The sequence below is a fragment of the Gorilla gorilla genome, chromosome 6 (assembly GCF_029281585.2).
Source record: "Gorilla gorilla gorilla isolate KB3781 chromosome 6, NHGRI_mGorGor1-v2.1_pri, whole genome shotgun sequence".
In the NCBI taxonomy this organism is placed as follows: domain Eukaryota; kingdom Metazoa; phylum Chordata; class Mammalia; order Primates; family Hominidae; genus Gorilla; species Gorilla gorilla.
Window position 1 is genome coordinate 81,792,238 of NC_073230.2, and position 23,207 is coordinate 81,815,444.

General features: G+C 39.8%; 1 protein-coding gene across 2 annotated transcripts in view; it reads right to left on the reverse strand.

Annotated features, from left to right (window-relative positions):
- The window catches only part of CALN1 (calneuron 1), a 634,846-nt gene that overhangs the window by 583,457 nt on the left and 28,182 nt on the right, over window positions 1-23,207 (reverse strand). The gene's annotated exons all lie outside the window — the stretch shown is intronic.

Consider the following 23,207-nt stretch of genomic DNA (forward strand, 5'->3'; position numbering starts at 1 on the left):
CAATGAGAATGTACTACTTTTCATTTTTTGTACCAAAAAAATAAGCTTACATTTTGTAATTTAAATTCTCCACAGGTTATTCATGCACAAATAAAGATGAAGCATCAAATATCTCCAAATATCCCGAACTCTCCAGCCCCACGCCTGGAGACCCCCTGGATTTCCCCAGATCCAAAGGCCAAGCCTCCAGAGCCTTGGTCCCTGGGGCTGGATGCTAAGTATTTTGAATACCACCTACTATGAAATCCATTAATAAGTAAAATTGATGTTAAATAAAAACGAGTTCAGACCAGGCGTGATGATGTGCGCCTGTAGTCCCAGCTACTCAGGAGGCTGAGGCAGGAGGATTGCTTGAACCCAGGAGTTTGAGGCTACAGTGAGCTATGATGGCACCACTGCACTCCAGCCTGGGTGACAGAACAAGTTCCTGTCTCTAAAAAACAAAGAATTCATCTTTAACTCCAGAGATTAATTTGTACATGTAAATGTTTTATAAAAGTTTACCATATCATACACTGGACCAAATGATACATTTACATCCGCATGATCGTATCATTTATCAGAAGTTTACCGGGTTGCCACACTCTGGACTCAGGAAATGCCAACTGAGTAGTGGGGAAAACAAGGAGAAAGTAGTAAAAAGAATTGAAAGGAATAGTCTATTTCTTGATCTTTCAGAGCAAAGGTTCAATAGAAACTGCTTGATTTCAAATAGAAACTGTTTGATTTCAAGGTTAAGTTTAAGTGGAAAACATCAGCTTAAGCACGTAAAGTTATAAATTAGTGGACATTATACATGTAATATCCATTACAAATCACCAAAGACAAAAAAGATTTTAAGATCATATGACACATTTTTTTCTTACGCAGTTTTATTCATAATTTTTTTAATGCAAGTTCTAGATAGAACAGGATAAAACCAGGAGAGAAAATTTCCTCATTATCTTGGTAAATAGCATGTATTGTGTAACCATAGTGCCATTTCTTCCTTGGACAGGTTTTTGTCATTAACAGAATACAGTATATGACACTTTCTTAAGTATGTTAATTTTGAGGTCCAAATGAATAAAATATCCACGTCCAGGGTTAGCACAATTAAAGATGTTCACAGCTTCGTTCGTTGCCAACTGTGGAAGCATTATGGATCTTATGTCTGGATCTTATGTCTACCAATTTGATGACTTTTGATAAGTGATATGCCCACATGGCCACCTCCCAGTGAAGATATAGAAGATTTCCACCATGTACAGTCGCAAGAGTTTTGTAGCTTACACATTTCTCAAGTCTGTTGACTTCTCTCCATGGCCAACAGAGCACTCTAAGTCTCCGTCCTCTCTCTACCAGCTTCTCTGGTGGCTTACTAGGCATCACCCTAGGAGTGTGATCTCAAAGCCTCATCTGGTCTGGGTACCACGCTATCTATAAAATACACTTCCTTCACTTCCTTTTGCTCTCCAGGTAAAGATGCAGATTCTTTCACGGATAATGATTCTCCATGGTGGCCTGGTTCCAGGGACCTCTCATCTCACACTCTTTTACCGCAAGTTCTCTCTACCCCTCCACACAGCTGGCTGTCATTCTGTCCTGCCTGTGTGCCCAGTCCCTGCCACCCCCAGGATATTCCTCTGTGGCCCGTTGTCCTGGGGACTCTCCCCCTCCTGCAGCCTTTCTTCCTTTCTTCAAGGAAGAAATCGTACTCATCCTCTTCATCCCAGCCCAGCCATCACCTCCTTGGGCCAGCATCCATTTCCTGGTGTCTGCCCCGAGCAGCTCATATACATTTACCATATTCCGGTAAATGAAGCAGACTTCTAATGAGCAGAATCCTGGTTCCGTGTTTGCCCAGGCACCTGTCCCGTCACAGGCCAGCAGCCTGGCCCAGATATTACTTCATTGCAGGCAATTATAGACAAGGTAGAAGCACCTGGTTTTAAGAATGTTCTTTTTTTTAATTTAACTTTTAAGTTCAGGGGGTACCTGTGAAGATTTGTTATACAGGCAAACTTATGTCATGGGGGTCTGTCGTACAGATTATTTCATCACCCAGGTATTAAAAATATTAGTTATTTTTGCTGATCCTCTCCCTCCTCCCATCCTCCACCCTCTGATAGGCCCCAGTGTGTGTTGTTCCCTTCTGTGAGATTATGACACATTATTTTATTTTATTATTTTATTTTTGAGACGAAGTCTCACTCTGTCGCCTAGGCTGGAGTGCAGTGGCGTGATCTCGGCTCATTGCAACCTCCGCCTCCCGGGTTCAAGCAATTCTCCAGCCTCAGCCTCCCAAGTAGCTGGGATTACAGGCAGGCACCACCACGTATGGCTAATTTTTGTATTTTTAGTAGAGAAGGGGTTTCGCCACGTTGGCCAGGCTGGTCTCAAACCCCTGACCTCAGGTGATCTGCCTGCCTTGGCTGCCCATAGTGTTGGGATTACAGGCGTGAGCCACTGCACCCAGCCTAATTTTAAAAAGACAAATGCACATAAACTTACTTTTTTTTACAGAAAAAAGTATCAGTCTAGGTTTTATACTTAATAGACACAAAATGTTGAAAGTAAAAGTATTGACAGCAGGTATTCATTGGTGGGAATATGTAGTAGCTAAATGTCTGTAACAGGCTACTTGCAACATATGGTTAAAAATTTTTTTTTTTTTTTTTTTTTTTTTTTTTTTTTGAGAGGGAGTCTTGCTCTGTCACCCAGGCTGGAGTGCAGTGGCACAATCTCGGCTTACTGCAACCCCCGCCTCCTGGGTTCAAGTGATTCGCGATTCTCTTGCCTCAGCCTCCCAAGTAGCTGCGATTACAGGCAGGAACCACCATGCCCAGCTAATTTTTGTATTTTCAGTAGAGAAGGGTTTTCACCACATTGGCCAGGCTGGTCTCAAACCCCTGACCTCAGGTGATCTGTCTGTCTCAGCCTCCCAAAGTGTTGGGATTACAGGCGTGAGCCACAGTGCCCGGCACAAAATGTTTTTTTAATTCAAAATTGCAGTAAAAAAAAAATACTTGACTATAATGGAGAAAATTTGAAAATTCTTCTAAGGGACATGAAAAGACACTTGAACAAAAGAAAACTTCAGTAGAGAAGCATACCTCATTACCAGATAAGAAAAGACTTTTGTAAAGATGTCAGATCTCTCTAAATTAATTTCAAAATTCTAGGCAATCACAACAGAAATCCCAGTGAGATTTAGATTAGAATTTGATCAAACAATTCTAAAACTTGTCTGTAAGATTCAATATTTACAGAGTCAAAATAATTAATGGGGAAGAACTAGCTCTACCTAAGCTTAAATACACCATATATCTACAGGAATCACAACTATAGATGTATCTGTAATTGTCATACTAATTCTGGAGAAGAAATAAAAATGTTTATGATTTACTTTTTGGCTCTATACCTCCTTTTGAAATGTGGGAAGCTTCATAAGGAAAGGAGTTTTGTCTGTCTCTCTCTTTTAACTAATATAGCACAAATTCTTAGAAAAGTGCCTGGCAAAGTATTTGTTGGATAAATAGATGAACAAAACACAGAATTATATTCTCAGTACGGAAATAGACAAACATAGATCCTCAGGAATTCTGAATATTGATAAAGTGTATTTCAAATTAGAAAAGAAACAACAGTGATAGTTAAGTTGTGTTAATTAGCTTGATTTAATCATCCCGCGTTGTATTCATATATCAAAACATCACACTGTGCCCCATAAATATATAAAATTGATTTGTTATTCAATAGTAGTATTAGTATTCGAGATCAGCCTTGCCAACATAGTGAAACCTCATCTCTACTAAAAATACAAAAATTAGCTGGGCATGGTGGCACACACCTGCAATCCCAGCACTTTGGGAGGCCAAGGCAGGCGGATCACCTGAGGTCAGGAGTTCGAGATCAGCCTGGCCAGCATGGTGAAACCCAGTCTCTACTAAAAATATAAAAATTAGCCGGGCGTGGTGGCACACACCTGCAATCCCAGGACTTTGGGAGGCCAGGGCAGGTGGATCACCTGAGGTCAGGAGTTCGAGATCAGCCTGGCCAGCATGGTGAAACCCAGTCTCTACTAAAAATACAAAAATTAGCCAGGCCTGGTGGCATATGACTGTAATCCCAGCTACTCGGGAGGCTGAGGCAGGAAAATCACCTGAACCCAGGAGGGTTCAGCAAGACCCCATCTTTACAAAATTACATATACATATGATAAAAAGTTGTGCCACTGCACTCCAGCCTGGGTGACAGAGCAAGACCTTGTCTCAAAAGAAGAAAAAAATAATAATTATATCTTCAGTATGTACAGAAATTATAAATCAGTGGGAAAAAACAACAATAAACAACTAGCAAAGTGCATAAAATGACAAATACATTTTCTAAAAAATGTTTATTTTTTGAATAGGGTCTGGCTCTTGTCACCCAGGCTGGAGTGCAGTAGTGTAGCCTCAACCTCCTGGGCCCAAGCGATCCTCCTACCTTACACTCCTATGTAGCTGGGACTATAGGTGCATGCCACCACTCCCTGCAAATTTTTTAAGTTTTTTTGTAGACAGAGGGTCTAGACATGTTGCCCAGGCTGGTCCCAACTTCTGAGCCCAAGGGATCATCCCACATCAGCCTCCCAAAGTGCTGGGATTACAGTTGTGAGCCACTATGCCTGACCTAAAAGGTGTGTAAGATCACAAATAATCAAAGAAACATTATCTAATGCAAAGATGTGAAATTATTCTACCATATTGGCAAAGCTTAAAAATATAGGGAAAATTCAGTGTGAGTGAGAGTATATGAAAACGTACCCTCTCGCTCAGTTGGTTAAATTCTAAATTATACTTCATCATTTCAAGAAGAAAATTGGACAAGTATCAAAGTTTTAAATGCACATGGGCATACCCTTGGATTCACTAAATCCAATTCTAAGTATTTATCCTAAAATGATAATCAGTCAATTGCATAAAGACATGTTTATAAGGATGTGGAATAAAGCATTGCTCATATTATGAAAAATGAGAAGTATGAGAAATGTCTATTGATGAGTGACTAAAGTATGGTACATTCCTATAATGAATACTATTTTTTATCTTTTTTACTTTATTTTTGTTTATTTTATTTTATTTATTTTTGAGACAGAGTCCCACTCTTTCACCCAGGCTGGAGTGCAGTGGCGCCATCTCAGCTCAATGCAACCTCCACCTCCCAGGTTCAAGTGATTCTCCTGCCTCAGCCTCCCAAGTAGCCGAGATTACAGGTGCACACACCACCATGCCCAGCTAATTTTTATATTTTTAGTAGAGATGGGGTTTCACCATGTTGGCCAAGCTGGTCTCGAACTCCTGACCTCAGGTGATCCACCTGCCTCGGCCTCCCAAAGTGCTGGCATTACAGGCATGAGCTACAGCGCCTGATCTATTTTTTTCTTTCCAAAAATTTCAATAGCTATTGGGGTACAAGTGGTTTTTGGCTGCATGGATGAATTTTGTAGTGCTGAATTCTGAGATTTTAGCACACCAGTCATCTGAGCAATGTACATTGTACCTAATATGTAGTTTTTTAGCCCTGGCCCCCTTCCATCCTCCCACTTCTGAGTCTCTGAAGTTCACATATAATGAATATTATTAATTGACATGAAAAAAGTCTCACTTGTTTAATGACTAAAGCAGGTTTCAAAATAGTTTGTCCATTATGATAACCATTTATTCAAAGTTGCATCTACACTGCATGTATATGACCTGGCAGTTTCTTTCTCAGGGATATAACCAACAAAAAAAAAGGTGTTGACATGCTCACAAAAGACATGCACTAGAATATTTATAGCAGCACTATCCAGAATAGCCCCAAGCTGGAAACCACACAAAAGCCCATCAACAATAAAATGGATAAATAAATTATGATATATTTACACAAAGGGAAAGAATATACCACAACAATAGTGACTAAATGACAACCTCCTACAACCACATGGATGAACCTCTCAAATATAATGTTGAGTCAAAGACGACAGATAAGGCAGAAAGCATGCTTCATGCTTATATTTTAATAATTAAAAAACAACAGGCAAAAGTAACCTATGTCATTAGAAGCCAGAATACTAGGTAACTTGGGTTGGTGGAAGCAGGTTGGGACTAGAAGCAGATACAATGATAGCATCTGGGGTCACACCTGTAATCCAAACACTTTGGGAGGCTGAGGCAGGAGGACTGCTTGAGGCCAGGAGTTCGAGAATAACCTGGGCAACACAGCGAGGCCCTGTCTCTACAAAAATAAAAAATTAGCTGGGAGTGTTGGCATGCACCTGTACTCCCAGCTACTCACTCAGAAGGCTGAGGTGGGAGGATTGCTTCAGCCCAGGAATTTGAGACCAGCCTGGGCAACAAAGTGAGCTCCTGTCTCTGCAAAAATAAATTAAAAAATTAACGGTGTGGTGGTGCTTGCCTGTGATCCCAGCTACTTGGAAGGCTGAGACAGGAGGATGGCTTGGGCACAGTATTTCAAGGTTACAGAAGCCTATGACTGCACTGCTGCACTCCAGCCTGGATGGCAGAGCAAGACCCTGTCTCTACAAATAAAAATAAAAATAAAAATTAGCCAGGTCTCTACAAATAAAAATAAAAATAAAAATTAGCCAGGTCTCTACAAATAAAAATAAAAATAAAAATTAGCCAGGTTTGGTGGCACACGCCTGTGGTCCCAGCTATTCAGGAGGCTGAGGCAAGGGGATCGCTTGAGCCCAGGAGTTCCAGGCTGGAAGAAGCTCCGATTGCACCACTGCACTCCAGCCCAGGTGACAGAGCAAGACCTTGTCTCTTAAAAATATATATATAGGCCGGGTCCAGTGGCTCACACCTGTAATCACAACACTTTGGGAGGCCAAGGCAGATGGATCATCAGGCCAGGAGATTGAGACCATCCTGGCTAGCACAGTAAAACCCCGTCTCTACTAAAAATACAAAAAATTATCTGGGCATGGTGGCAGGCAGCTACTCGGGAGGCTGAGGCAGAAGAATGGCATGAACCCGGGAGGCAGAGCTTGCAGTGAGCCGAGACTGCGCCACTGCACTCCAGCATGGGCGACAAAGCGAGACTCTGTCTCAAAAAAGAATACATATCTGTATCTATATCTATGATATAGATATGTGTATATATATGTATCTGTATATATATATATCTATGTGTATATATATCTATGTGCGTGATATATATATCTAGGATGCTAGTAATGTTCTGTTAACTGTTAACTGATTTAGTGCTGGTAACGTAGATATATTCAGTTTGCGGAAAGCTGTACACTTGTGATTTGTGCACTTTTTACATATATACACAAAGGGCACACATGCATAGAAAGCACATAAGATGGCAGGAAGGATGTCGGCAGAAATATTAATCTTGGTGCCATATAGAAATGGGATTCTGCACGACTTTGGCTTCTTTTTGTGTGTATCATTCAAATTTTCCCAACTGAGTGTGTGATAAGTTTACATACAAGAAAATACAAAGGAGAAATGAAAATGTCTACTGAACATTCAACTCAAGAAATTAGAAAAATCATCAAAAATGAAAAAGGAGAATGAATAAAGTAACAAAGATATGAGCTACAAAATCATCAGATCATACGGAGGTCACCTGAAAGTGATTGATATGCTTTCTCCCAAATGACCATTAAAGAACTCATGAATTTACACAAGAAGACAAAGTGAAAAATGACACTTCAACCATAAGCCAAACCCAAAGTCCTAGGGAAATTTCTGCTGATTTCACCATCACAGACAATGGTTTGAAACCCTTTTTTTTTTTTTTTTTTTTTTTGAGACAGAATCTCACACTGTTGCCCAGGCTGGAGTGCAGCGACACAGTCTCAATTCACTGCAACCTCCACCTACTGGGTTCAAGCGATTCTCCCGCCTCAGCCTCCCAAGTAGCTGGGATTACAGGCACCCACCACCACGCCCAGCTAATTTTTGTATTTTTAGTAGAGACGGGGTTTCACCATGTTGGCCAGGCTGATCTCGAACTCCTGACCTCAAGTGATCCGCCCACCTCTGCCTCCTAAAGTGCTGTGATTACAGGCATGAGCCACTGCACCCAGCCTGAAAACTCATTTTAAAAACAGATGTATTGAAATCTTATTGACACACAATAAGGTTCACGTAAAGTGTACAATTCGTAAGTTGATAAGTTTTATACCTGTATACACCTGTGAAACCATCAACACAATCAACATGGTAAACACGTACATTACCCAAAATGTTATATACATATAAAATATATATATTTATATAATATATTTACAAATATTTATAATATATATAATTTATAAATATACATAAATATTTATATATATTTTTGTTGTTGTTTTTGAGATGGAGTTTCGCTCTTGTTGCCCAGGCTGGAGTGCAGTGGCAATCCCTGCTCACCTCAGCCTCTGCCTCCCAGGTGCAAGCAATTCTCCTGCCTCAGCCTCCCGAGTAGCTGGGATTACAGGCATGCACCACGACGACTGGCTAATTTTGTATTTTTAGTAGAGACGGGGATTCTCCATGTTGGTCAGGCTTGTCTTCAACTGCTGACCTCAGGTGATCCACCCACCTCGGCCTCCCAAAGTGCTGGGATTACAAGCGTAATCCCTCCCTTCCATTTCCTCATTCTCTCCTTTCACTCGTAAGAATTACCATAGTTTGCATTTCCTACAAGTTTATAGAAGTAGAACTGTCCTATATGTACTTTTGTTGTCTGGCTTCTTTATCTCAGCATAATTATTCTGAAATTCACCCATGTTGTGTCTAGGAATGGTTTTCTGAGTCGTATTCCATTGTATGAATACACCACAATTTGTTAATCCACTAACCTATTGATGGACATTTAACATGCTTTCAGTTTCTCACTATCATAAATAAAGCTGCAATTAGTAGTCATGTTTGAGTCTTTCTATGAATATATGCTTTTATTTTGGTTAAATACCTAGAAGTGTAATGTACATCATACAAAAAATGTATGTGTTATTTTTAAAACCGCCAAACACTGTTAATACAAAATAATTGTACCATTTTACATTCCCATCAGTCATGCATGAGAGTTCCAATGACTCTACATTGTCACCAGAACTTGGTACAGTCATTTTAACTTCAGACATTTTAAAAGGTATGTAATGACATCTCATTGTAGTTCTCATTTACATGTCCCTAATGATCAATGATGTTGAATATCTTCTCAGATGCTTATTTGCCATCTGTATATCTTTTTTGCTGTATATATTTTACCTATTTTTTATCTTGGGCGCATGTCTTTTACCCATCTTTAAATTGGTAGTCTGTTTCCTTATTATTAAATATCCAAAGCTCTTCATATGCTTTAGATATAAGTCCTTTATGAGACATGTGATTGACTTTGGGAGGCTGAGAAGGGCGGATCACGAGGTCAGGAGATCGAGACCGTCCTGGCTAACACGGTAAAACCCCGTCTCTAATAAAAACACAAAAAATTAGCCAGGTGTGGTGGCACATGCCTTTAGTCCCAGCTACTTGGGAGACAGAGGCAGGAGAACGGTGTGAACCCGGAAGGTGGAGCTTGGAAGGGTGAGCCGAGATCACGCCACTGCACTCCAGCTTGGGTGACAGAGCGAGACTCCGTCTCAAATAAAAAAAAAAAGGAAAGTTAATATATGCAATTGACAAATATTTTTTTCTGAGTTCATGGCTTTTCTTTTCATTCTCTTAACAGTGTCTTTCAAAGAGAGAGCTCTTGGCTGGGCGTGGGCTCACGTCTATAATCCCAGCACTTTGGGAGGCCAAGGCAGTGGATTACTTGAGGTCAGGAGTTTGAGACCAGCCAGGCCAACATGGTGAAGCCGCATCTCTACTAAAAATACAAAAAAATTAGCGGGGTGTGGTGGCATGTGCCTGTAATTCCAGCCACTTGAGAGGCTGAGGCATGAGAATCACTTGAACCTGGGACGTGGAGGTTGCAGTAAGCCAAGATCACCCCACAGAACTCCAGCTTTGGCGACAGAGCAAAATTAAGCCTCAAAAAAAAAAAAAAAAAGAGAGGGCTCTTAATTTTGATAAAGTCTGGTATATTAATTTGTTCTCTTATTAATAATGCTTTTGGTGTCCTATTTTTAAAAATGTGCCTAACCTAGGGTTGCAAAGGTTTTCTTCTGTATTTCCTTCCAGAGTTTTTATGATATCATGCTTTACATTTAAGTCTATGATCCATTTTGAATTAAGTTTTGTGAGATCTAAGGATTGAAGTATGTATGTTTGCATGTATGCATATGACATGGTCAGGCTGTGTCCCTACCCAAATCTCATCTTGAATTGTAGTGCCCTTAATCCCCTAAACATGTTGTGGAAGGGACCAGGTGGGAGGTAATTAAATCATGGGAGCACTTACCCTCATGCTGTTCCCATGATAGTGAGTTCTCATGAGATCTGATGGTTTTATAAAAGGATTTTCCCCCTTTTGCTTGTCACTTCTCCTTCCTGCCATCATGTGAAGAAGGACGTGTTTGCTTCCCCTTCCACAATGATTGTTTCCTGAGGCCTCCCCAGCCATGTGGAACTGTGAGTCAGTTAACCTCTTTACTTTATAAATTACCCAGTCTTGGGCAGTTGTTTATAGCAGCATAAGAATGGACTAATGTAGCATGTATGTATGCATGTATGTGTTATGTATTATGCATGCATGTATTCCATATGGATAACTAATAGTTTCACCAGGTTTCACTGATAAAACTATGCTTTCTCCACTGAATTGCCTTTGCATCTTAGTCCAGGAATCAATTCAGTAGTCTTCCATTTCTGGGTAAGATAAAGTAAGCATGTTCCACCCTTGCTCTCCCCATGAATGCAGTGATAAAATCAGGGCAGAATGCATTGAGCAGCTATTCAAGAACTCTGAACATATACACTAACAGGCAGATTGGGAAAGAAGATGAAAATTCACTAAACAACCAAAATGGTAGTGAGTTTACCATTTCCTCCTCCTGGCATTTCTGAGATTGAATTCAATATCGCCTGAAAGTTGAACGTAGGTATTAGCAAAACAGGGAAGGCTCCAGGAGACACCTCTCATTCTGGCTTGATGAAAGGATACATGGTTTCCTAATACTCAGAATGTGAAAATCCCCTATGATTATTTCTTTCTTTTCCTTTTCTCTATCGTCTTGCACCTCAGCCCCCAAATAATTCGTAACAGCGAAGCAGTCATGGCAGTGGGGACAGTAGGAACCTCAAACTCTGAGGAAGGAGAGCCTTACTCTCCAATAAGATATGTGGTCCCAAAAGGATGGGAAAAACTTCTGTTGCTTTTTCTGTGTTTCTGCCCTCTGTTTGCTTGGCCCCAACACAACTGTAGTTGCAGAAAGCATGCAGCAGATTGGGGTTAACTAAAGCTGCAACTTTCTAGCTGGAGGGCCAACGAAGGGAGTACCAAGAAAATGGAAAGTACTGATAAGATCATGGATAGGGAAAAGTTTGCTAAAGTAACTACTTTGAGTTGTTTATAAATATTTGGGCTCAATTTCATATAAGTATATTGATTCAATCCTAATCAATCTATAAACTTTGAGAACTGAACAATGGAGTAGACAATAGCTTTGGTGCCAAACTAGTCACTGGTCACACACAGGGGACAGATCTGAATAGCAATGCAAAAGCTTTGGAAATGAACTGAAATTGGAACCATAACCAACATAAAATTGGTCAGAACTTGAGGCCTGGATCCAACCAGACTGATCACCTACTAAAATGAAACCAAAAAAATTCTACATTATCCATGACCCTGAATCACGTAACAAAATACTCAAAATGTCAAGGATACAACTCTAAATTCCCAAAATACAATGAACCAAGAAAATCCAAATATGTTTGGGTGAAGGTAACCAACACATGGAATGCCAAAATGACATGGATGTTGGAATTATCTGGCAAATTATCTGGCAAAAAGGTAGCTACCATAAAATGTTCCAAAAAGCAATGGAGAACACTTTTGAAAAGAACAGGAAAACAGAAAGTCTCAGCAAAGAAGTAGAAGATACGAAGAATGACCATGTGGAAATTTTAGAACTTAAAAATACAATAATCAAAATTTAAAAAACACACTTAACCAGCTTTGCATGACATAACCAAAGAAAGAGCCAGAGAATGTGAACATAGACCTATACAAATCACGCAATCTGAACAACACAGGAAAAAAAGGAAGTTTGGGGAAAAAATGTGCACAGAGCCTCAGGGGCCTGTGGAAAAATTCCAATACTATTTGTGTAATTACAGTCCCAAAGGACAGAAAAAACATATGATGCAGAAAAAATATTTTAAGACATAATGGCTGAAAACTTTTCAAATTTTGCAAAATGCAGACAGTCTCCAAATTAAAATGGTCTGACTTAGGATTTTTTGACTTTACAATGGTGCAAAATCAATACTCAGTCAATAGAAACCACACTTTCAGTACCCATACAACCATTCTGTTTTTCACTTTCAGGACAGTATCCAATAAACTACATGAGATATTCAACACTTTATTATAAAATAGGCTTGTGTTAGGTGATTTTTCCCAACTATAGGCTAATGTAAGTTTTCTGAAGATATTTTAGGTAAACTAGGCAAAGTTATGATGTTTGGTAGGTTAGGTATATTACATGCATTTTCAACCTAAAGATCCTTTCAACTTAGGGTTGGTTTATCAGGATGTAACTCCATCATAAGTCAAGAAGCGTCTGTATGTAAATGTATGGATTCAGTAAAGCTCACAGAATCAGAAACAGAGTAAGTCCCAAGAAACTCACATGAAGATACACCATAAACTTATGAGAACTAAGATAGAAAAACATCTTGAAAGTAAACAGAAAAATGATGCATTGCTTATAGAAAAGCAATGATTCACAGAACTGTGGATTTCTCACGTGGAATCATGAAGGCCAGATGGAAGTGGAAAAATATTTTGAAAGTGCTGAAAGGAAAGAATATTAAACCAAGAATTCTATATCCACTGGAAATATCCTTCAGGAATGAAGGTGAAATAAAGACATTCTCACATGCAAGAAAACAAAGAGAATTTCTTGCCAGTGGACCTGCTGTAAAACAATCGCTAAACGAGGTTTTTCAGACAGAAGGTGAATGATAGAGAAAGGAAACCCGAAACCTTGGGGAATGAAGAAAAACAACATAAAAGGAAATATCTAGGTGAATGTAATAGACTATTCTTCTACTGAAATGTTTAGCAGGCTGGGTGCAGTGGCTCACGCCTATAATCCCAGCACTTTGGGAGGACGAGGCAGACAGGTCACCTGAGGTCAGGATCTCAAGCCCAGCCTGGCCAACAGGGCAAAACCCCGTCTCTACTGAAAATACAAAAGTTAACCGGGTGTGGTGGCGGGCGCCTGCAATCTCAGCTATTCAGGAGGCTGAGGTAGGAGAATAGCTTGAACCTGGCGGAGGCAGAGGATGCAGTGAGCCAAGATTGTGCCACAGCACTCCAGTCTGGGTGACAGAGAGACACTCTGTCTCCAAAAAAAAAGGAAAAAAGAAAAAGAAAAAAAAAACAAAACTAGAAATACAAAGGCACTTTCTCAACCTTATAAAGGACATCTGCACCAAACTTCAAACAAACTTAGAGCTAGCATCATTTTAATGAAAGATGAATGCTTTACCCCTAAGATCAGGAACAAGGAAATGGTATCCCCTTTCCAATTATATCCAAAATTGTTCTGGATATTCAAGCCAGTGCGATAAATTTCCCCATGTATCACCCTCTCCTAAGCATGAGGTTATTTAACGTTTTGTTTGAAATTATTATCACATATTTTGCTCAAATGAAAACCTGTAAATAGCTCAACCTCTGAATTTCAATTTTACCTGAATACTACTGGGATCATCTGTAAACAGTGATTTTTATACATTCAAGCACTTTTTACATATAAATATGGATCTAATTTTCCCCGTATGTTAAAAAATCAATAAAAATTAGTTATTTATACTTACAAAAACTTTAAAAATATAAAAAAGGCATCCAGATTGGAAAAAAAGATTCTATTTACAGATGACATGGTAGTTGTATTAATTTGTTACTGCTGCATAAAAAATTACCACCATCAGTGGCTTAAACACCCATTGTCTCGCAGTTTCTTAGGGCAAAAGTCTTGGTGTGGCCCAGCTGGGCTCTTTTCTCACGGTCTCAAAAAGCTGAAATAAAAATGTTCAGTGAGCTCTATTCTCATCTGGAGGCTTGACCAGAAAAAAGAATCTGCTTTCAATGTGGTGGCTCACACCTGTAATTCCAGCACTTTGGGAGTCCAAGGCAGGAAGATTGCTTGAGCCCAGGAGTTTGAGAACAGCCTGGGCAACATAGTAAGACCCTGGCTCTGCAAAAAAATAAAACAGATTAGTCAAGTGTGGTGGCGCACACCTGTAGTTCCAGCTACTCATGAGGCTGAGGTGGGGAGAATTACTTGAGTTCTGGAGGTCGAGGCTGCAGTGAGCTGTGACTGCACCACTGTACTCCACCCTGGCAAAACAGCAAAACCCTGCCTCCAAAAAAAAAAAAAAAAAAAAAGAAAAGGAAAAAATAAAAGAATCTGCTTTCAAAGCATAATATAAAATTAAGCACATATAAAAATATAGACTTTAAACATTTTGAGGCAGGATCTTGCTATGTTGCCCAGGCTGGTCTTGAACTCCTGGCCTCAAGCCATCCCTCCTGCCTTGGCCTCCCAAAGCACTGAGATTACAAGCGTGAGTCACTGTGCCTGGTCTAAAATATATAATTTTACTTCTTTTTAAGTATATAATTCAGTTTGTTAGTATATTTACCATGTTGTATAACTATTACAACTATCTGATACTAGAACATTTCCACCACCCCAAACAGAAACCTCATTCTTCCCATTTTCCCCTTCTGCCCATCCCAACCACTTATCTACATTTCATCTTGATGGGTTTTTGCCTATTCTGGATATATCTCATAATTGGAATCATACCATATACAGCCTTCTGTGTCCAGTTTCTTTGCCTAGCATAATGTTTTTAAGGTTTAGCCATATTTGTATTTTGTTCCTTTAGTTGGCTGGTTAATATCCACTTTACGGATTATATCATCTTTTGTTTATCCATTCATCAGTTGATGGACATTTGGGTTGTATTCAATTTTCAACTATTGTCAATAATTCTGCTACAAGCATTTATATACAAGTTTTTGTGTGAACATGTGTTTTCAATTCTTTTGTGTATATATCTAGGAGTGGAATTGCTGGATCCTATGGTAACTCTATGTTTACCCTTTGAGGAATGCCAAGTTGTTTTCCCAAGTGACATCATTTTACAGTACAATGCAAAAGGTTTACAATGTCTCCACATCCTTTCTGAAACTTCTTGTTGCTGTTATCACCTACCTAGTGGGTTTTGATCTTATTGTGGTTTTGATTTGTATTTCTCTAATGACAGATGACTTTGAGCATCTTTCATGTGCTTACTGACTACTTGTGTATCTTCTTTGGAGAAATATCTACTCTAATTATTTGTCGTTTTTTAATTTAGCTATTTGTCTTTTTGTTGAATTGTGCAAGTTCTTTATACTCTCTACATTTGACCATTATAATGTACTTTACTTGCAAATATTTTATCCCATTCTGTGGGTTATCTTTTCACTTTCTTGATGGTGTCATTTGATTCACATACGTTTTAGATTTTGATGAAATCCAATTTATCTATTTCTTATTTTGTTGCTTGGACTTTCTGATTCACATTTAGGAAATTGCTGCCTAACCCAAGTCATGAGATTTACACCTGTTTCCCTCTAACAATTTTAACTTTAGCTCTGGCATCTGAAGTTAATTTCTGTATATGTTATAAAGTAGGTATCCAACTTTCTGTATTTTTGCATGTGGACATTCAGTTGTCTCAACATTATTTGTTGAAAAGACTGTTCTTTCCTCCATTGAATGGCCTTGGCACCCTTGTCAAAAATCAATTGACTAAAATGTATATAGGTTTTCTTTTTGGACTCTCAATTCTATTCCATGGCATATATTTTTATACTTATGCCAGTGCCACACTGTTTTGACTACTGTAGCCTTGTAGTAAGTTTTGAAATCAGAAAGTGAGTCCTCCAACATTTTTCTCCTTTTTAAGATTGTCTAGTCATGGTTCCCTGAATTTCCATATGAATATTAAGATTAGCTTGTTTATTTTTGCACAAAGGCAGTTAGAATTTTGACAGGAGTTGCATTGAGTCTGCAGGTCAATTTGGGGAATCTCGTCTTTAGTTTTTTTAGATATATTTTCCTTCAGCTTTTTAAACATTTTACACATAGCTGATTAAAGTCTTTGTCTAGGTCTAGTAAGTTCACCATCTGGACTTCCTCAAGGGTAATTTCTGTTGATTGCTTTTTTACTCTTTGGGTAATATGGGCCACACTTTCTTGTGTGTGTGTGTGTGTGTGTGTGTGTGTGTGAGTGTGTGTTTGCATGTATTGTAATTTTTTATTGAATGCTGGACATTTTTTTGACTATTATAAAGGAATAATTATGGAAATTAGATCGCCCTTGCTTAGGGGTTTGTTGTTGATGCTTATTTTAGTTATTGTTTGTTTGTTTAGCAACTTCTCTGACCTAATTTTGTAAAGTCTGTATTATTTGTCATATGTGGGCATTGACAACTTTGTTCAGTTAGCTTACTGGTCAGCTAATGAGTGGACTGAAATTTCCTTAAACTTATGAAACCCCAAATTTCCCAGTCTTTCCAGAAGAGCTCTGTTAGGTTTCTCCAACACTCAGCCAAGAAGTTGACAAGTGTGACATAGTCTTCACTTTCTACCTGCGTAGAAGCTGAAGGTCAGCAGAGGTGAGCACTTAGGGCCTCCTCAGGTCCTTCCTGGGCATACTCACAGCTCTGGGAATTGAGTGTTAACTTCTAAATTCCCAGGAATATATTGGAGTTTTTCAAAGCCTGCCCCTCCCCCTGCCCCCATTTCCCCCAAAGCATTTTATTTCCCAGCCATTTGTCCTAAACTTTTTGATTAGTCTGCTGTTTGCTTCAACTGTTATCCATTAGCTTAAACAGCAGGAACTAAGTCATTTGCCTGCAAATGTTTTCATCTAACAACCCCTGGTAGTGGTTTCAGCACTGGATGATTTCCAAGTTAGATGAGAAAAAGTCAAGCCTTTTGAGTTATTTTTTTCAAGGGAGCCATCAGACAAGCTAAAACAAATACTTACATTTTTTTTGTGAATGAGGTTTATTCTATTACCAGTACTGGACATGTGGGCTATCATTTCAAGGCTATCACTTATCTGGGGAGCAGAGAATAGGGAAAATTAACATTCCACAAAGCTGCTTGTTCTGTTCTCACCAAAATTCAGCCATTTTTCTTGAATAAGTACTTCCTGGGTTGCTGCCAGCTTTTGACTAGTTTCCAGAGTTCCAACAAGTTGATTCTGACCATTTTTTCAGGATTTTTTAATGGCTTTTATGGAAACACAGAAATTTAGAGTTCCCGATCTGCCACTTTCACTGATGTCACTCTCTAGTTAATCACTTCAAGTAGAATGTAAAAATCTTACCGGCACATAAGTCCTTTTATTCTCTTCTTTTATATTGTAGTCGTCTTACACATTACTTTCATATACCTTAGAATCTCCATAAGGTAATGTTATAATTTTTACTTCCATCTGCCAAGTTTTTTTTTTTTTTTTGAGACGGAATCTCAAAATACAAATATAACATCTTTTTCTGTATTTGTAGTAGAGACGAAGTTTCACCATGTTGGCCAGGCTGGTCTTGAACTCCTGACCTCAAGTGATCTGCCTGCCTCCGCCTCCCAAAGTGCTGCAATTACAGGCATGAGCCACTGCGCCCAGCCTGTATCCTACTTTTCTGAAAGTTTTTCTTTTTAAGCCAGGAATGAATGTTGGATTTTGTTAAATGCTTTTTCCGCATCTAACAAGATGATCATGTGGGTTTCCGTAGTCTGTTATGGTGAATTATGTTGTTTGATTTTAGAATGTTAAACCAACTTTCCATTTCTGAGATAAACGTTCACTTGGTTGTGTTGGATTATCCTTTTTATATAATATTTTTTCATTTGTCAAAATTTTGTAAAGAATATTTGTGGCTGTGTTCATAAGTGTTTGTATTTTTTTGAGACAGAGTCTTGCTCTGTCACACAAACTGGATTACAGTGGTGTGATCACAGCTCACTGCAACCTCTAACTCCTGTGCTTAAGCGATCCTCCCACCACACCCTCCCAAAGTGCTGGGATTAGAGGTGTGAAGCACCACACCTGGCCAATTTATTCTCATTTTCTCTGATAATACAGTAATTTTTAAAGGATACATTAAAGGGTTAAACCCTAAATAAAGTATATCCAATTAATGGCAATGGTAATAGCTAACAGTTATAGGGTGCATACCAGACACTAGACTAAATGCTCTTCATGAATTATCTCAATTAATACAACAGATATACCAGAAAAGTCACTCAACCTCTACAAGCAGCACTACACTATTCATTATGTCGTTTCAAAATTCCAACTGACTACAGCCGGCAATTTCAAGCAATTATCAGCCATTCCCTGGTCACAGTGTTCATGACCCAGGTCAAATTTCACCTTGAAAACTCAAGCAAACACGTTCACAAAAATGTCCAACAGAGACAGGACACTCAATGAGGAGTTTTCTTCACACTGCTTGAAAGCATTCCTTATTTATTGCACGTTTCTCGTTTATTTCAGTCATGTTTTAGCATTCTATCTGTCTAATCCATCCATCCACCTCTAAGAAGCTGTGTAGCTGGTTCATCTCTTAATATGACTCTGATGTTAGGACTTAAAGCCTGCAGGGACCTGAAAACGACACGGCCACCTCCCAGGTGCATGAGAATATTTTTGGAGACTGCTGGCATCACATGCAACCTTCTCCCACTCACTCAACTTCACTCAGCTTCTCTGTGTTTTAATTCACTACAACTCTTACCATGCAAAAAACCAAGTATGCCTGTCAGTCTATGCTATAGAAGGAGAAGTATTATAAATACGGTATTTGCTACTGAAACATAGTATGTGAAGAGCAGTGCAGATAGTTAGAAATAGTGCACATTGTTTTTTATTAATTTGATGAGTTCTCCAACAGAGTCAGAAAATCCAATAGTCAGACAAAGAGAAGATTCCACTTAGGTTCCACAGCCCCATGCCAGCTGGATACCAGTCAAACCCCACAAATCAGCAAATGCCAAGCTTCAATGAAAATGAAAGAGAAAACATGGGGCCTATGAGAAGACACTGCAACATGCAGGAAGGAAAACATTGTCCCAATTCTCAAAGAAAGAGCCTATTCCATCTTAAGAAACAGAGGTAGGCTGGGTGCGGTGGCTCATACCTATAATCCCAACACTTTGAGAGGATCATTTGAAGCCAGGAGTTCCAGACCTGCCCGGACAACATAGCAAGACCCCGTCTCTACGAAAAATATAAAAATTAGCTGAGCATGGTGGTGCGCATCTGTAGTTCCAGCTGCTCAGCAGGCTGAGGCAGGAGGATCGCTTGAGCCCATGACTTCTCATTTACCTGGGCGGTGACCGTGTCTGTTTTCAGTTCCCTGCAAGTTTCATGTCCTAGCATCAGAGCCATATTAAGAGATAAACCAGCTAGACGGCCGCTCAGTGGCTGGGTGGATGGATGGATGGATGGATACATACATTAGATTAGATAGATAGATACATAGATACATAGTGTTAAAGTTTGCTTGAGCCCTGAGCCTCACCCAAGGCTGCAGTGAGCTATAAAGCCATGGCACTCCAGTCTCGGCAACAGAGCAAGACTCTGTCTCAAAAAGATAAGAAACAAGTAAATTTTAGAAACCATGTCGATGGGGTCACCCTAAAAGGATGCAGGAAGACATGGCCTTTGTGAGACTGGGGCAGATCACTGCAAAGAGAGCACAGCATAGTGACAGGGAAGCCACAAACAAGAAAATAAGGAGAGAGCAATGAAACATCCAGCAGCTGAATAAAAATGCATATCAGAGGCAATAAAGACTAGATGTTTTCCTGAAAAATAAACCAAAGTTTTGATATAAGAGAAAAACTAGAAGAGCTCTCCCAGAATGCAGACGGAAAGCACAAAGACATAAACATGTTGATAAATGTGTATTAAATTATGCAGAGCAAAGAATGAAGATGCAACCTAAGAATTATAGGTGTTCCTTGCTTTTACACTGTTGGTGAGAGTGTAAATTAGTTCAACCATTATGGAAGACAGTGTGGCGATTCCTCAAGGATCGAGAACCAGAAATACCATTTGACCCAGCAATCCTATTACTGGATATATACCCAAAGGATTATAAATCATTCTACTATAAAGATACATGCACATGTATGTTTACTGCAGCACTATTTACATTAGCAAAGAGTTGGAACCAACCCAAATGCCCATGAATGATAGACTGGATAAAGAAAATGTGGCACATATATACCACGAATACCATGCAGCCATAAAAAAGAATGAGTTCATTTGCAGGGGCATATGAGTCCTTCGCAAGGGCACAGTTGAGCTGGAAGCCATCATTTTCAGCAAACTAACAGGAACAGAAACCCGAACACCCCGTGTTCTCACTCAAAAGCGGGAGCTGAATAATGAGAACATATGGAAACAGGGAGAGGAACATCACACACCGGGGCCTGTCAGGGGCATGGGGGCAAGGGGAGGGAGAGCATTAGGACAAATACCTAATGCATGCAGGGCTTAAAACCTAGATGACGGGTTGATAGGTGCAGCAAACCACCATGGCACATATATACCTATGTAACCTGCACGTTCTGCACATGTATCCCAGAACTTAAAGTAAAATTTTAGAAAAAGAATTATAGATGCTCCAAGAAATAAGCCAAACCCATAGAAGAGAGGATATCATAAGAAAAATGCTTAAGAAGTTTTTTCCTGAACTGATTAAAAAGTATGAAGTTCAAAGTGGATCACAACTTGGCGAAATCAATGAGAAGAGACTCACAGGTAATAGTTAACATTTTTGAAATTTATGGGTGGAGGGGATAAAATCACTGCAATGTACAAGCAAAACAAAACAAAAATGCAAGCCCCTTGGATGGACCCTAAGAGAAATCAAAGCTGCAAGTGTTGGAGTCAAGTCCTTCAGCTGATGGGAGCACTGTCCGTGGGCATTTCCAGCTGTGACCCAGTAATGGCTATATCCAGGGAGATAAGCAATAGGAATTTTTCTATCAGTGCAAGACGTTCATAGGAAAGGGCCGTCTTGATGATGAACGATGAGAAAGGGAGAAAAATGACAGCCATCAGGCAAGAAATAAAGAGAATCTGGGCTCACAGACATGGGAGAAACACCTCTGCAGAGTCTGGGAGGCTTAAGTTCCCAAAGAGTGAGTGACAGACTGTCAGAAAAATGCTTCCTGGTGACTGTTATTAGAATTGCATTTTTTTATTTCAATTTTTTTAGATTCAGAGGATACATGCGCAGGTTACATGGGTATATTGTGTAATGCTGAGGTTTGAGGTACAATTTTATCCATCACCCACGTAGTGAGCATAGTACCCAATAGGTACTTCCTCAACCCTTCCCCACCTCCCTCCCTTTCTCCTCTAGCAGTCCCCAGTGTCTGTTTCTTCGGTTTTTATGTACACGTGTACCCAATGTTTAGCTCCCACTTATAAATGAGAACATGCAGTGTTTGGATTTCTGCTTCTGTATTAGTTCAACTTAGCATGATAGTCTCCAGCTGCACCCATGTTGCTGCAAAGGACAGGATTTCATTTTTTTGTTTTTTGTTTTTTGAGATGGAGTCTCGCCATTGCCAGGCTGGAGTGCAGGAGTGCGATCTTGGCTCACTGCAACCTCCACCTCCCGGGTTCAAGCAATTCTCCTGCCTCAGCCTCCCAAGCAGCTGGGACTACAGGTGCACACCTCTACGCCCAGCTAATTTTTGTATTTTTCTAGAGATGGGGTTTCACCATATTGGCCGGGATGGTCTCCATCTCTTGACCTCATGATCCACCCTCCTCGGCCTCCCAAAGTGCTGGAATTACGGGCATGAGCCACCCTGCCCAGCCAGGATTTTGTTCTTTTTTTGCGGCTGCATAGTATTCCATGGTGTATGTGTACCACATTTTCTTTATCCAAATCCACCGCTGATGAGCAGCTAGGTTGATTCCATGTCTTTGCTATTGTGAATAATGCTGCAATGAACGTAACGGTACATGTGTCTTCGTGGCAGAACAATTTATTTTCCCTCGGGTCTATATTCTGTAATGAGACTGCGGGGTGAAAGGACACTTCTGCTTTTAGTTCTTTGAGAAATCTCCAAACTGCTTTCCACAGTGGTTGAACTAACTTGCATTCCCACCAACAGTGTATGAGCATTCCCTTTTCTCTGCAGCCTCATCAGCATGTTATTTTTTGACTTTTTAACTAGTGTGAGGAGGTATCTCATTATGGTTTTGATTTGCCTCTCTCTGGTGGTTAGTGATGTGGAGCATTTTTTCATGTTTGTTGGCTGCCTGCATGTCTAGGATGTGATCCCCAGAGAGCACGCCCTATGGGATGCCGTCTTCACTTCTGTCCCTAGCAGCTGGCGCAGATGGTCCTTGTAAAACTACAAGTATAGGACCCCATCTTACCTCTAAGGAAGTGTTCTGGGAAGGGACAGAGCAGGGAGTCTTTACAATGAGGAGGAGAAACGTCCTGTCTGAAAATTTGTTCCTACCCAGTAGAGAGAATAAGCAATGATTTCACAGCTTATTTTCCAATCCATAGTGCAGCTAAGGGTGGAGGCATAGATGAGTTGGCCCTGTTGTGCCATTAGCATCACAATAATCCCCCTTTTTAAAATTTTACTTTAAGTTCTAGGAGATCTGTGCAGAACATGCAGGTTTGTTACATAGGGATACATGTTGACCCAGCAATCCCATTACTGGGTATATACCCAAAGGATTATAAATCATTCTACTATAAAGACACATGCACCCATATGTTTATTGCAGCACTATTTACAATAGGCAAAGACTTGGAACCAACCCAAATGCCCATCAATAATAATCCCCATTTCTTATGCATAAATGCATTCCTGGATATGACTTGGAGGAAGGAGGAGGCAAAATGCTTTCTCCATTACTGGCAGGGGACATTTTTGCAGATTATGTTGCCTTTAATAAAATAGTTTTTTTCCATTATGTGGACTTACATAAAACTGTCTGAGAAGTATA